This window comes from Symphodus melops (genome assembly GCF_947650265.1).
Source record: "Symphodus melops genome assembly, chromosome: 8".
Taxonomy (NCBI): domain Eukaryota; kingdom Metazoa; phylum Chordata; class Actinopteri; order Labriformes; family Labridae; genus Symphodus; species Symphodus melops.
The window spans coordinates 27920335-27936969 of record NC_136698.1 but is presented as its reverse complement, the minus strand read 5'-3'; positions in this window follow the sequence as shown (position 1 = coordinate 27936969).

Sequence of the window (16635 nt, the reverse complement as noted above, 5' to 3'; positions counted from 1 at the left end):
GGCTTTCTTTTTCTATCTGTTTGCAACACTTGTGCACATTACTGTGTCAGCTGAAGATAAAAAAAAGACATGTGCCTGGAAAGTGAATGAGGTCTTCCTGAACACATGCTAGCTGTTCGCAGCAATTAATAGGTGGATGTTTTTCCCACTTGTGTGTAAGCACTACAGTTGTTTTTGGACTGAGTTACTTTTTCATCTTGAGGCCAAGTCAAGGTCCAAACTCTGAGCCAATGAATAATGAAGAATAACATTGAGGACCTACAGATCATAAAGCTGGGAGACAAACACTATTGGGACTTCCAAGCATTCAATAGATGTTCCCTAACCGGGAATCGAACCTAGGCCGCAGCGGTGAAAGCGCTGAATCCTAGCCACTAGACCATTAGGGAGCCCTATGGTTCTATTTTGGAAGGAACAGAAGTTGTCTGACAAGTCCTTTTTCAGGGGAGTTTTAAATAGTGTTTTATGCACGCCAACACCACAATCACTTTCAAAAGCACATTCCCTGACCGGGAATCGAACCCGGGCCGCGGCGGTGAGAGCGCCGAATCCTAGCCACTAGACCATCAGGGAGCCAGTGGAAGACAGCCGGTGGACACACCAGTGGATCAAGTCTACCTGTGAAAACAAACCCTTGTTTTAGCAAATGTGGTGAAGTACTTCAGACTTGAGGAAAATCGAGCTAAATTCCAATGAAATCTGCTTTCTTTTTCTATCTGTTTGCAACACTTGTGCACATTACTGTGTCAGCTGAAGATAAAAAAAAGACATGTGCCTGGAAAGTGAATGAGGTCTTCCTGAAACCATTCTAGCTGTTAGCAGCAATTAATAGGTGGATGTTTTTCCCACTTGTGTGTAAGCACTACAGTTGTTTTTGGACTGAGTTACTTTTTCATCTTGAGGCCAAGTCAAGGTCCAAACTCTGAGCCAATGAATAATGAAGAATGACTAAGGATTACATTGAGGACCTACAGATCATAAAGCTGGGAGACAAACACTATTGGGACTTCCAAGCATTCAATAGATGTTCCCTAACCGGGAATCGAACCCGGGCCGCAGCGGTGAAAGCGCTGAATCCTAGCCACTAGACCATTAGGGAGCCCTATGGTTCTATTTTGGAGGGAACAGAAGTTGTCTGACAAGTCCTTTTTCAGGGGAGTGTTTTAAATGGTGTTTTATGCACGCCAACACCACAATCACTTTCAAAAGCACATTCCGTGACCGGGAATCGAACCTGGGCCGCGGGGGTGAGAGCACCGAATCCTAGCCACTAGACCATCAGGGAGCCAGTGGAAGCCAGCCGGTGGACACACCAGTGGATCAAGTGGATCTGTTTGCAACACTTGTGCACATTACTGTCAGCTGAAGATAAAAAAAAGACATGTGCCTGGAAAGTGAATGAGGTCTTCCTGAAACCATGCTAGCTGTTTGCAGCAAGTAATAGGTGAATGTTTTTCCCACTTGTGTGTAAGCACTACAGTTGTTTTTGGACTGAGTTACTTTTTCATCTTGAGGCCAAGTCAAGGTCCATACTCTGAACCAAAGAATAATGAAGAATGACATTGAGGACCTACAGATCATAAAGCTGGGAGACAAACACTATTGGGACTTCCAAGCATTCAATAGATGTTCCCTAACCGGGAATCGAACCCGGGCCACAGCGGTGAAAGCGCTGAATACTATCCACTAGACCATTAGGGAGCCCTATGGTTCTACTTTGGAGGGAACAGAAGTTGTCTGACAAGTCCTTTTTCAGGGGAGTGTTTTAACTGGTGTTTTATGCACGCCAACACCACAATCACTTTCAAAAGCACATTCCCTGACCGGGAATCGAACCCGGGCCGCGGCGGTGAGAGCGCCCAATCCTAGCCACTAGACCATCAGGGAGCCAGTGGAAGACAGCCGGTGGACACACCAGTGGATCAAGTCTACCTGTGAAAACAAACCCTTGTTTTAGCAAATGTGGTGAAGTACTTCAGACTTGAGGAAAATCGAGCTAAATTCCAATGAAATCTGCTTTCTTTTTCTATCTGTTTGCAACACTTGTGCACATTACTGTGTCAGCTGAAGATAAAAAAAAGACATGTGCCTGGAAAGTGAATGAGGTCTTCCTGAAACCATGCTAGCTGTTTGCAGTAATTAATAGGTGGATGTTTTTCCCACTTGTGTGTAAGCACTACAGTTGTTTTTGGATTGAGTTACTTTTTCATCTTGAGGCCAAGTCAAGGTCCAAACTCTGAGCCAATGAATAATGAAGAATGACATTGAGGACCTACAGATCATAAAGCTGGGAGACAAACACTATTGGGACTTCCAAGCATTCAATAGATGTTCCCTAACCGGGAATCGAACCTTGGCCGCAGCGGTGAAAGCGCTGAATCCTAGCCACTAGACCATTAGGGAGCCCTATGGTTCTATTTTGGAAGGAACAGAAGTTGTCTGACAAGTCCTTTTTCAGGGGAGTTTTAAATAGTGTTTTATGCACGCCAACACCACAATCACTTTCAAAAGCACATTCCCTGACCAGGAATCGAACCCGGGCCGCGGCGGTGAGAGCGCCGAATCCTAGCCACTAGACCATCAGGGAGCCAATGGAAGACAGCCGGTGGACACACCAGTGGATCAAGTCTACCTGTGAAAACAAACCCTTGTTTTAGCAAATGTGGTGAAGTACTTCAGACTTGAGGAAAATCGAGCTAAATTCCAATGAAATCTGCTTTCTTTTTCTATCTGTTTGCAACACTTGTGCACATTACTGTGTCAGCTGAAGATAAAAAAAAGACATGTGCCTGGAAAGTGAATGAGGTCTTCCTGAAACCATGCTAGCTGTTAGCAGCAATTAATAGGTGGATGTTTTTCCCACTTGTGTGTAAGCACTACAGTTGTTTTTGGACTGAGTTACTTTTTCATCTTGAGGCCAAGTCAAGGTCCAAACTCTGAGCCAATGAATAATGAAGAATGACTAAGGATTACATTGAGGACCTACAGATCATAAAGCTGGGAGACAAACACTATTGGGACTTCCAAGCATTCAATAGATGTTCCCTAACCGGGAATCGAACCCGGGCCACAGCGGTGAAAGCGCTGAATACTATCCACTAGACCATTAGGGAGCCCTATGGTTCTACTTTGGAGGGAACAGAAGTTGTCTGACAAGTCCTTTTTCAGGGGAGTGTTTTAACTGGTGTTTTATGCACGCCAACACCACAATCACTTTCAAAAGCACATTCCCTGACCGGGAATCGAACCCGGGCCGCGGCGGTGAGAGCGCCGAATCCTAGCCACTAGACCATCAGGGAGCCAGTGGAAGACAGCCGGTGGACACACCAGTGGATCAAGTCTACCTGTGAAAACAAACCCTTGTTTTAGCAAATGTGGTGAAGTACTTCAGACTTGAGGAAAATCGAGCTAAATTCCAATGAAATCTGCTTTCTTTTTCTATCTGTTTGCAACACTTGTGCACATTACTGTGTCAGCTGAAGATAAAAAAAAGACATGTGCCTGGAAAGTGAATGAGGTCTTCCTGAAACCATGCTAGCTGTTTGCAGTAATTAATAGGTGGATGTTTTTCCCACTTGTGTGTAAGCACTACAGTTGTTTTTGGATTGAGTTACTTTTTCATCTTGAGGCCAAGTCAAGGTCCAAACTCTGAGCCAATGAATAATGAAGAATGACATTGAGGACCTACAGATCATAAAGCTGGGAGACAAACACTATTGGGACTTCCAAGCATTCAATAGATGTTCCCTAACCGGGAATCGAACCTTGGCCGCAGCGGTGAAAGCGCTGAATCCTAGCCACTAGACCATTAGGGAGCCCTATGGTTCTATTTTGGAAGGAACAGAAGTTGTCTGACAAGTCCTTTTTCAGGGGAGTTTTAAATAGTGTTTTATGCACGCCAACACCACAATCACTTTCAAAAGCACATTCCCTGACCGGGAATCGAACCCGGGCCGCGGCGGTGAGAGCGCCGAATCCTAGCCACTAGACCATCAGGGAGCCAGTGGAAGACAGCCGGTGGACACACCAGTGGATCAAGTCTACCTGTGAATACAAACCCTTGTTTTAGCAAATGTGGTGAAGTACTTCAGACTTGAGGAAAATCTTTTCTTTCTGTTTGCAACACTTGTGCACATTACTGTCAGCTGAAGATAAACAAAAGACATGTGCCTGGAAAGTGAATCAGGTCTTCCTGAAACCATGCTAGCTGTTTGCAGCAAGTAATAGGTGCATTTTTTCCCCACTTGTGTGTAAGCACTACACTTGTTTTTGGACTGAGTTACTTTTTCATCTTGAGGCCAAGTCAAGGTCCAAACTCTGAGCCAATGAATAATGAAGAATGACATTGAGGACCTACAGATCATAAAGCTGGGAGACAAACACTATTGGGACTTCCAAGCATTCAATAGATGTTCCCTAACCGGGAATCGAACCCGGGCCGCAGCGGTGAAAGCGCTGAATCCTAGCCACTAGACCATTAGGGAGCCCTATGGTTCTATTTTGGAGGGAACAGAAGTTGTCTGACAAGTCCTTTTTCAGGGGAGTGTTTTAAATGGTGTTTTATGCACGCCAACACCACAATCACTTTCAAAAGCACATTCCCTGACCGGGAATCGAACCCGGGCCGCGGCGGTGAGAGCGCCGAATCCTAGCCACTAGACCATCAGGGAGCCAGTGGAAGACAGCCGGTGGACACACCAGTGGATCAAGTCTACCTGTGAAAACAAACCCTTGTTTTAGCAAATGTGGTGAAGTACTTCAGACTTGAGGAAAATCGAGCTCAATTCCAATGAAATCGGCTTTCTTTTTCTATCTGTTTGCAACACTTGTGCACATTACTGTGTCAGCTGAAGATAAAAAAAAGACATGTGCCTGGAAAGTGAATGAGGTCTTCCTGAAACCATGCTAGCTGTTTGCAGCAATTAACAGGTGGATGTTTTTCCCACTTGTGTGTAAGCACTACAGTTGTTTTTGGACTGAGTTACTTTTTCATCTTGAGGCCAAGTCAAGGTCCAAACTCTGAGCCAATGAATAATGAAGAATGACATTGAGGACCTACAGATCATAAAGCTGGGAGACAAACACTATTGGGACTTCCAAGCATTCAATAGATGTTCCATAACCAGGAATCGAACCCGGGCCGCAGCGGTGAAAGCGCTGAATCCTAGCCACTAGACCATTAGGGAGCCCTATGGTTCTATTTTGGAGGGAACAGAAGTTGTCTGACAAGTCCTTTTTCAGGGGAGTGTTTTAAATGGTGTTTTATGCACGCCAACACCACAATCACTTTCAAAAGCACATTCCCTGACCGGGAATCGAACCCGGGCCGCGGCGGTGAGAGCGCCGAATCCTAGCCACTAGACCATCAGGGAGCCAGTGGAAGACAGCCGGTGGACACACCAGTGGATCAAGTCTACCTGTGAAAACAAACCCTTGTTTTAGCAAATGTGGTGAAGTACTTCAGACTTGAGGAAAATCGAGCTAAATTCCAATGAAATCTGCCTTCTTTTTCTATCTGTTTGCAACACTTGTGCACATTACTGTGTCAGCTGAAGATAAAAAAAAGACGTGTGCCTGGAAAGTGAATCAGGTCTTCCTGAACACATGCTAGCTGTTCGCAGCAACTAATAGGTGGATGTTTTTCCCACTTGTGTGTAAGCACTACAGTTGTTTTTGGACTGAGTTACTTTTTCATCTTGAGGCCAAGTCAAGGTCCAAACTCTGAGGCAATGAATAATGAAGAATGACTACGGATTACATTGAAGACCTACAGATCATAAAGCTGGGAGACCAACACTATTGGGACTTCCCAGCATTCAATAGATGTTCCCTTGTTTTAACAAATGTAAAGCTGGGAGACCAACATTATTGGGACTTACCAGCATTCAATAGATGTTCCCTTGTTTTAACAAATGTAAAGCTGGGAGACAAACACTATTGGGACTTCCCAGCATTCAATAGATGTTCCCTAACCGGGAATCGAACCCGGGCCGCAGCGGTGAAAGCGCTGAATCCTAGCCACTAGACCATTAGGGAGCCCTATGGTTCTACTTTGGAGGGAACAGAAGTTGTCTGACAAGTCCTTTTTCAGGGGAGTGTTTTAACTGGTGTTTTATGCACGCCAACACCACAATCACTTTCAAAAGCACATTCCCTGACCGGGAATCGAACCCGGGCCGCGGCGGTGAGAGCGCCGAATCCTAGCCACTAGACCATCAGGGAGCCAGTGGAAGACAGCCGGTGGACACACCAGTGGATCAAGTCTACCTGTGAAAACAAACCCTTGTTTTAGCAAATGTGGTGAAGTACTTCAGACTTGAGGAAAATCGAGCTAAATTCCAATGAAATCGGCTTTCTTTTTCTATCTGTTTGCAACACTTGTGCACATTACTGTGTCAGCTGAAGATAAAAAAAAGACATGTGCCTGGAAAGTGAATGAGGTCTTCCTGAAACCATGCTAGCTGTTTGCAGCAATTAACAGGTGGATGTTTTTCCCACTTGTGTGTAAGCACTACAGTTGTTTTTGGACTGAGTTACTTTTTCATCTTGAGGCCAAGTCAAGGTCCAAACTCTGAGCCAATGAATAATGAAGAATGACATTGAGGACCTACAGATCATAAAGCTGGGAGACAAACACTATTGGGACTTCCAAGCATTCAATAGATGTTCCCTAACCGGGAATCGAACCCGGGCCGCAGCGGTGAAAGCGCTGAATCCTAGCCACTAGACCATTAGGGAGCCCTATGGTTCTATTTTGGAGGGAACAGAAGTTGTCTGACAAGTCCTTTTTCAGGGGAGTGTTTTAAATGGTGTTTTATGCACGCCAACACCACAATCACTTTCAAAAGCACATTCCCTGACCGGGAATCGAACCCGGGCCGCGGCGGTGAGAGCGCCGAATCCTAGCCACTAGACCATCAGGGAGCCAGTGGAAGACAGCCGGTGGACACACCAGTGGATCAAGTCTACCTGTGAAAACAAACCCTTGTTTTAGCAAATGTGGTGAAGTACTTCAGACTTGAGGAAAATCGAGCTAAATTCCAATGAAATCTGCCTTCTTTTTCTATCTGTTTGCAACACTTGTGCACATTACTGTGTCAGCTGAAGATAAAAAAAAGACGTGTGCCTGGAAAGTGAATCAGGTCTTCCTGAACACATGCTAGCTGTTCGCAGCAACTAATAGGTGGATGTTTTTCCCACTTGTGTGTAAGCACTACAGTTGTTTTTGGACTGAGTTACTTTTTCATCTTGAGGCCAAGTCAAGGTCCAAACTCTGAGGCAATGAATAATGAAGAATGACTACGGATTACATTGAAGACCTACAGATCATAAAGCTGGGAGACCAACACTATTGGGACTTCCCAGCATTCAATAGATGTTCCCTTGTTTTAACAAATGTAAAGCTGGGAGACCAACATTATTGGGACTTACCAGCATTCAATAGATGTTCCCTTGTTTTAACAAATGTAAAGCTGGGAGACAAACACTATTGGGACTTCCCAGCATTCAATAGATGTTCCCTAACCGGGAATCGAACCCGGGCCGCAGCGGTGAAAGCGCTGAATCCTAGCCACTAGACCATTAGGGAGCCCTATGGTTCTACTTTGGAGGGAACAGAAGTTGTCTGACAAGTCCTTTTTCAGGGGAGTGTTTTAACTGGTGTTTTATGCACGCCAACACCACAATCACTTTCAAAAGCACATTCCCTGACCGGGAATCGAACCCGGGCCGCGGCGGTGAGAGCGCCGAATCCTAGCCACTAGACCATCAGGGAGCCAGTGGAAGACAGCCGGTGGACACACCAGTGGATCAAGTCTACCTGTGAAAACAAACCCTTGTTTTAGCAAATGTGGTGAAGTACTTCAGACTTGAGGAAAATCGAGCTAAATTCCAATGAAATCGGCTTTCTTTTTCTATCTGTTTGCAACACTTGTGCACATTACTGTGTCAGCTGAAGATAAAAAAAAGACATGTGCCTGGAAAGTGAATGAGGTCTTCCTGAAACCATGCTAGCTGTTTGCAGCAATTAACAGGTGGATGTTTTTCCCACTTGTGTGTAAGCACTACAGTTGTTTTTGGACTGAGTTACTTTTTCATCTTGAGGCCAAGTCAAGGTCCAAACTCTGAGCCAATGAATAATGAAGAATGACATTGAGGACCTACAGATCATAAAGCTGGGAGACAAACACTATTGGGACTTCCAAGCATTCAATAGATGTTCCCTAACCGGGAATCGAACCCGGGCCGCAGCTGTGAAAGCGCTGAATCCTAGCCACTAGACCATTAGGGAGCCCTATGGTTCTACTTTGGAGGGAACAGAAGTTGTCTGACAAGTCCTTTTTCAGGGGAGTGTTTTAAATGGTGTTTTATGCACGCCAACACCACAATCACTTTCAAAAGCACATTCCCTGACCGGGAATCGAACCCGGGCCGCGGCGGTGAGAGCGCCGAATCCTAGCCACTAGACCATCAGGGAGCCAGTGGAAGACAGCCGGTGGACACACCAGTGGATCAAGTCTACCTGTGAAAACAAACCCTTGTTTTAGCAAATGTGGTGAAGTACTTCAGACTTGAGGAAAATCGAGCTAAATTCCAATGAAATCTGCCTTCTTTTTCTATCTGTTTGCAACACTTGTGCACATTACTGTGTCAGCTGAAGATAAAAAAAAGACATGTGCCTGGAAAGTGAATCAGGTCTTCCTGAACACATGCTAGCTGTTCGCAGCAATTAATAGGTGGATGTTTTTCCCACTTGTGTGTAAGCACTACAGTTGTTTTTGGACTGAGTTACTTTTTCATCTTGAGGCCAAGTCAAGGTCCAAACTCTGAGCCAATGAATAATGAAGAATGACTACGGATTACATTGAAGACCTACAGATCATAAAGCTGGGAGACAAACACTATTGGGACTTCCCAGCATTCAATAGATGTTCCCTTGTTTTAACAAATGTAAAGCTGGGAGACCAACATTATTGGGACTTCCCAGCATTCAATAGATGTTCCCTTGTTTTAACAAATGTAAAGCTGGGAGACAAACACTATTGGGACTTCCCAGCATTCAATAGATGTTCCCTAACCGGGAATCGAACCCGGGCCGCAGCAGTGAAAGCGCTGAATCCTAGCCACTAGACCATTAGGGAGCCCTATGGTTCTACTTTGGAGGGAACAGAAGTTGTCTGACAAGTCCTTTTTCAGGGGAGTGTTTTAAATGGTGTTTTATGCACGCCAACACCACAATCACTTTCAAAAGCACATTCCCTGACCGGGAATCGAACCCGGGCCGCGGCGGTGAGAGCGCCGAATCCTAGCCACTAGACCATCAGGGAGCCAGTGGAAGACAGCCGGTGGACACACCAGTGGATCAAGTCTACCTGTGAAAACAAACCCTTGTTTTAGCAAATGTGGTGAAGTACTTCAGACTTGAGGAAAATCGAGCTAAATTCCAATGAAATCGGCTTTCTTTTTCTATCTGTTTGCAACACTTGTGCACATTACTGTGTCAGCTGAAGATAAAAAAAAGACATGTGCCTGGAAAGTGAATGAGGTCTTCCTGAAACCATGCTAGCTGTTTGCAGCAATTAACAGGTGGATGTTTTTCCCACTTGTGTGTAAGCACTACAGTTGTTTTTGGACTGAGTTACTTTTTCATCTTGAGGCCAAGTCAAGGTCCAAACTCTGAGCCAATGAATAATGAAGAATGACATTGAGGACCTACAGATCATAAAGCTGGGAGACAAACACTATTGGGACTTCCCAGCATTCAATAGATGTTCCCTTGTTTTAACAAATGTGAGGCTGGGAGACCAACATTATTGGGACTTCCCAGCATTCAATAGATGTTCCCTTGTTTTAACAAATGTAAAGCTGGGAGACAAACACTATTGGGACTTCCCAGCATTCAATAGATGTTCCCTAACCGGGAATCGAACCCGGGCCGCAGCGGTGAAAGCGCTGAATCCTAGCCACTAGACCTCTAGGGAGCCCTATGGTTCTACTTTGGAGGGAACAGAAGTTGTCTGACAAGTCCTTTTTCAGGGGAGTGTTTTAAATGGTATTTTATGCACGCCAACACCACAATCACTTTCAAAAGCACATTCCCTGACCGGGAATCGAACCCGGGCCGCGGCGGTGAGAGCGCCGAATCCTAGCCACTAGACCATCAGGGAGCCAGTGGAAGACAGCCGGTGGACACACCAGTGGATCAAGTCTACCTGTGAAAACAAACCCTTGTTTTAGCAAATGTGGTGAAGTACTTCAGACTTGAGGAAAATCGAGCTAAATTCCAATGAAATCTGCCTTCTTTTTCTATCTGTTTGCAACACTTGTGCACATTACTGTGTCAGCTGAAGATAAAAAAAAGACGTGTGCCTGGAAAGTGAATCAGGTCTTCCTGAACACATGCTAGCTGTTCGCAGCAACTAATAGGTGGATGTTTTTCCCACTTGTGTGTAAGCACTACAGTTGTTTTTGGACTGAGTTACTTTTTCATCTTGAGGCCAAGTCAAGGTCCAAACTCTGAGGCAATGAATAATGAAGAATGACTACGGATTACATTGAAGACCTACAGATCATAAAGCTGGGAGACCAACACTATTGGGACTTCCCAGCATTCAATAGATGTTCCCTTGTTTTAACAAATGTAAAGCTGGGAGACCAACATTATTGGGACTTACCAGCATTCAATAGATGTTCCCTTGTTTTAACAAATGTAAAGCTGGGAGACAAACACTATTGGGACTTCCCAGCATTCAATAGATGTTCCCTAACCGGGAATCGAACCCGGGCCGCAGCGGTGAAAGCGCTGAATCCTAGCCACTAGACCATTAGGGAGCCCTATGGTTCTACTTTGGAGGGAACAGAAGTTGTCTGACAAGTCCTTTTTCAGGGGAGTGTTTTAACTGGTGTTTTATGCACGCCAACACCACAATCACTTTCAAAAGCACATTCCCTGACCGGGAATCGAACCCGGGCCGCGGCGGTGAGAGCGCCGAATCCTAGCCACTAGACCATCAGGGAGCCAGTGGAAGACAGCCGGTGGACACACCAGTGGATCAAGTCTACCTGTGAAAACAAACCCTTGTTTTAGCAAATGTGGTGAAGTACTTCAGACTTGAGGAAAATCGAGCTAAATTCCAATGAAATCGGCTTTCTTTTTCTATCTGTTTGCAACACTTGTGCACATTACTGTGTCAGCTGAAGATAAAAAAAAGACATGTGCCTGGAAAGTGAATGAGGTCTTCCTGAAACCATGCTAGCTGTTTGCAGCAATTAACAGGTGGATGTTTTTCCCACTTGTGTGTAAGCACTACAGTTGTTTTTGGACTGAGTTACTTTTTCATCTTGAGGCCAAGTCAAGGTCCAAACTCTGAGCCAATGAATAATGAAGAATGACATTGAGGACCTACAGATCATAAAGCTGGGAGACAAACACTATTGGGACTTCCAAGCATTCAATAGATGTTCCCTAACCGGGAATCGAACCCGGGCCGCAGCTGTGAAAGCGCTGAATCCTAGCCACTAGACCATTAGGGAGCCCTATGGTTCTACTTTGGAGGGAACAGAAGTTGTCTGACAAGTCCTTTTTCAGGGGAGTGTTTTAAATGGTGTTTTATGCACGCCAACACCACAATCACTTTCAAAAGCACATTCCCTGACCGGGAATCGAACCCGGGCCGCGGCGGTGAGAGCGCCGAATCCTAGCCACTAGACCATCAGGGAGCCAGTGGAAGACAGCCGGTGGACACACCAGTGGATCAAGTCTACCTGTGAAAACAAACCCTTGTTTTAGCAAATGTGGTGAAGTACTTCAGACTTGAGGAAAATCGAGCTAAATTCCAATGAAATCGGCTTTCTTTTTCTATGTGTTTGCAACACTTGTGCACATTACTGTGTCAGCTGAAGATAAAAAAAAGACATGTGCCTGGAAAGTGAATGAGGTCTTCCTGAAACCATGCTAGCTGTTTGCAGCAATTAACAGGTGGATGTTTTTCCCACTTGTGTGTAAGCACTACAGTTGTTTTTGGACTGAGTTACTTTTTCATCTTGAGGCCAAGTCAAGGTCCAAACTCTGAGCCAATGAATAATGAAGAATGACATTGAGGACCTACAGATCATAAAGCTGGGAGACAAACACTATTGGGACTTCCCAGCATTCAATAGATGTTCCCTTGTTTTAACAAATGTAAAGCTGGGAGACCAACATTATTGGGACTTCCCAGCATTCAATAGATGTTCCCTTGTTTTAACAAATGTAAAGCTGGGAGACAAACACTATTGGGACTTCCCAGCATTCAATAGATGTTCCCTAACCGGGAATCGATCCCGGGCCGCAGCGGTGAAAGCGCTGAATCCTAGCCACTAGACCATTAGGGAGCCCTATGGTTCTACTTTGGAGGGAACAGAAGTTGTCTGACAAGTCCTTTTTCAGGGGAGTGTTTTAAATGGTGTTTTATGCACGCCAACACCACAATCACTTTCAAAAGCACATTCCCTGACCGGGAATCGAACCCGGGCCGCGGCGGTGAGAGCGCCGAATCCTAGCCACTAGACCATCAGGGAGCCAGTGGAAGACAGCCGGTGGACACACCAGTGGATCAAGTCTACCTGTGAAAACAAACCCTTGTTTTAGCAAATGTGGTGAAGTACTTCAGACTTGAGGAAAATCGAGCTAAATTCCAATGAAATCGGCTTTCTTTTTCTATCTGTTTGCAACACTTGTGCACATTACTGTGTCAGCTGAAGATAAAAAAAAGACATGTGCCTGGAAAGTGAATGAGGTCTTCCTGAAACCATGCTAGCTGTTTGCAGCAATTAACAGGTGGATGTTTTTCCCACTTGTGTGTAAGCACTACAGTTGTTTTTGGACTGAGTTACTTTTTCATCTTGAGGCCAAGTCAAGGTCCAAACTCTGAGCCAATGAATAATGAAGAATGACTACGGATTACATTGAAGACCTACAGATCATAAAGCTGGGAGACCAACACTATTGGGACTTCCCAGCATTCAATAGATGTTCCCTTGTTTTAACAAATGTAAAGCTGGGAGACCAACATTATTGGGACTTCCCAGCATTCAATAGATGTTCCCTTGTTTTAACAAATGTAAAGCTGGGAGACAAACACTATTGGGACTTCCCAGCATTCAATAGATGTTCCCTAACCGGGAATCGAACCCGGGCCGCAGCGGTGAAAGCGCTGAATCCTAGCCACTAGACCATTAGGGAGCCCTATGGTTCTACTTTGGAGGGAACAGAAGTTGTCTGACAAGTCCTTTTTCAGGGGAGTGTTTTAAATGGTGTTTTATGCACGCCAACACCACAATCACTTTCAAAAGCACATTCCCTGACCGGGAATCGAACCCGGGCCGCGGCGGTGAGAGCGCCGAATCCTAGCCACTAGACCATCAGGGAGCCAGTGGAAGACAGCCGGTGGACACACCAGTGGATCAAGTCTACCTGTGAAAACAAACCCTTGTTTTAGCAAATGTGGTGAAGTACTTCAGACTTGAGGAAAATCGAGCTAAATTCCAATGAAATCGGCTTTCTTTTTCTATCTGTTTGCAACACTTGTGCACATTACTGTGTCAGCTGAAGATAAAAAAAAGACATGTGCCTGGAAAGTGAATGAGGTCTTCCTGAAACCATGCTAGCTGTTTGCAGCAATTAACAGGTGGATGTTTTTCCCACTTGTGTGTAAGCACTACAGTTGTTTTTGGACTGAGTTACTTTTTCATCTTGAGGCCAAGTCAAGGTCCAAACTCTGAGCCAATGAATAATGAAGAATGACATTGAGGACCTACAGATCATAAAGCTGGGAGACAAACACTATTGGGACTTCCCAGCATTCAATAGATGTTCCCTTGTTTTAACAAATGTAAAGCTGGGAGACCAACATTATTGGGACTTCCCAGCATTCAATAGATGTTCCCTTGTTTTAACAAATGTAAAGCTGGGAGACAAACACTATTGGGACTTCCCAGCATTCAATAGATGTTCCCTAACCGGGAATCGATCCCGGGCCGCAGCGGTGAAAGCGCTGAATCCTAGCCACTAGACCATTAGGGAGCCCTATGGTTCTACTTTGGAGGGAACAGAAGTTGTCTGACAAGTCCTTTTTCAGGGGAGTGTTTTAAATGGTGTTTTATGCACGCCAACACCACAATCACTTTCAAAAGCACATTCCCTGACCGGGAATCGAACCCGGGCCGCGGCGGTGAGAGCGCCGAATCCTAGCCACTAGACCATCAGGGAGCCAGTGGAATACAGCCGGTGGACACACCAGTGGATCAAGTCTACCTGTGAAAACAAACCCTTGTTTTAGCAAATGTGGTGAAGTACTTCAGACTTGAGGAAAATCGAGCTAAATTCCAATGAAATCGGCTTTCTTTTTCTATCTGTTTGCAACACTTGTGCACATTACTGTGTCAGCTGAAGATAAAAAAAAGACATGTGCCTGGAAAGTGAATGAGGTCTTCCTGAAACCATGCTAGCTGTTTGCAGCAATTAACAGGTGGATGTTTTTCCCACTTGTGTGTAAGCACTACAGTTGTTTTTGGACTGAGTTACTTTTTCATCTTGAGGCCAAGTCAAGGTCCAAACTCTGAGCCAATGAATAATGAAGAATGACATTGAGGACCTACAGATCATAAAGCTGGGAGACAAACACTATTGGGACTTCCAAGCATTCAATAGATGTTCCCTAACCGGGAATCGAACCCGGGCCGCAGCGGTGAAAGCGCTGAATCCTAGCCACTAGACCATTAGGGAGCCCTATGGTTCTATTTTGGAGGGAACAGAAGTTGTCTGACAAGTCCTTTTTCAGGGGAGTGTTTTAAATGGTGTTTTATGCACGCCAACACCACAATCACTTTCAAAAGCACATTCCCTGACCGGGAATCGAACCCGGGCCGCGGCGGTGAGAGCGCCGAATCCTAGCCACTAGACCATCAGGGAGCCAGTGGAAGACAGCCGGTGGACACACCAGTGGATCAAGTCTACCTGTGAAAACAAACCCTTGTTTTAGCAAATGTGGTGAAGTACTTCAGACTTGAGGAAAATCGAGCTAAATTCCAATGAAATCTGCCTTCTTTTTCTATCTGTTTGCAACACTTGTGCACATTACTGTGTCAGCTGAAGATAAAAAAAAGACATGTGCCTGGAAAGTGAATCAGGTCTTCCTGAACACATGCTAGCTTTTCGCAGCAATTAATAGGTGGATGTTTTTCCCACTTGTGTGTAAGCACTACAGTTGTTTTTGGACTGAGTTACTTTTTCATCTTGAGGCCAAGTCAAGGTCCAAACTCTGAGCCAATGAATAATGAAGAATGACATTGAGGACCTACAGATCATAAAGCTGGGAGACAAACACTATTGGGACTTCCCAGCATTCAATAGATGTTCCCTTGTTTTAACAAATGTAAAGCTGGGAGACCAACATTATTGGGACTTCCCAGCATTCAATAGATGTTCCCTTGTTTTAACAAATGTAAAGCTGGGAGACAAACACTATTGGGACTTCCCAGCATTCAATAGATGTTCCCTAACCGGGAATCGAACCCGGGCCGCAGCGGTGAAAGCGCTGAATCCTAGCCACTAGACCATTAGGGAGCCCTATGGTTCTACTTTGGAGGGAACAGAAGTTGTCTGACAAGTCCTTTTTCAGGGGAGTGTTTTAAATGGTGTTTTATGCACGCCAACACCACAATCACTTTCAAAAGCACATTCCCTGACCGGGAATCGAACCCGGGCCGCGGCGGTGAGAGCGCCGAATCCTAGCCACTAGACCATCAGGGAGCCAGTGGAAGACAGCCGGTGGACACACCAGTGGATAAAGTCTACCTGTGAAAACAAACCCTTGTTTTAGCAAATGTGGTGAAGTACTTCAGACTTGAGGAAAATCAAGCTAAATTCCAATGAAATCGGCTTTCTTTTTCTATCTGTTTGCAACACTTGTGCACATTACTGTGTCAGCTGAAGATAAAAAAAAGACATGTGCCTGGAAAGTGAATGAGGTCTTCCTGAAACCATGCTAGCTGTTTGCAGCAATTAACAGGTGGATGTTTTTCCCACTTGTGTGTAAGCACTACAGTTGTTTTTGGACTGAGTTACTTTTTCATCTTGAGGCCAAGTCAAGGTCCAAACTCTGAGCCAATGAATAATGAAGAATGACATTGAGGACCTACAGATCATAAAGCTGGGAGACAAACACTATTGGGACTTCCAAGCATTCAATAGATGTTCCCTAACCGGGAATCGAACCCGGGCCGCAGCGGTGAAAGCGCTGAATCCTAGCCACTAGACCATTAGGGAGCCCTATGGTTCTATTTTGGAGGGAACAGAAGTTGTCTGACAAGTCCTTTTTCAGGGGAGTGTTTTAAATGGTGTTTTATGCACGCCAACACCACAATCACTTTCAAAAGCACATTCCCTGACCGGGAATCGAACCCGGGCCGCGGCGGTGAGAGCGCCGAATCCTAGCCACTAGACCATCAGGGAGCCAGTGGAAGACAGCCGGTGGACACACCAGTGGATCAAGTCTACCTGTGAAAACAAACCCTTGTTTTAGCAAATGTGGTGAAGTACTTCAGACTTGAGGAAAATCGAGCTAAATTCCAATGAAATCGGCTTTCTTTTTCTAT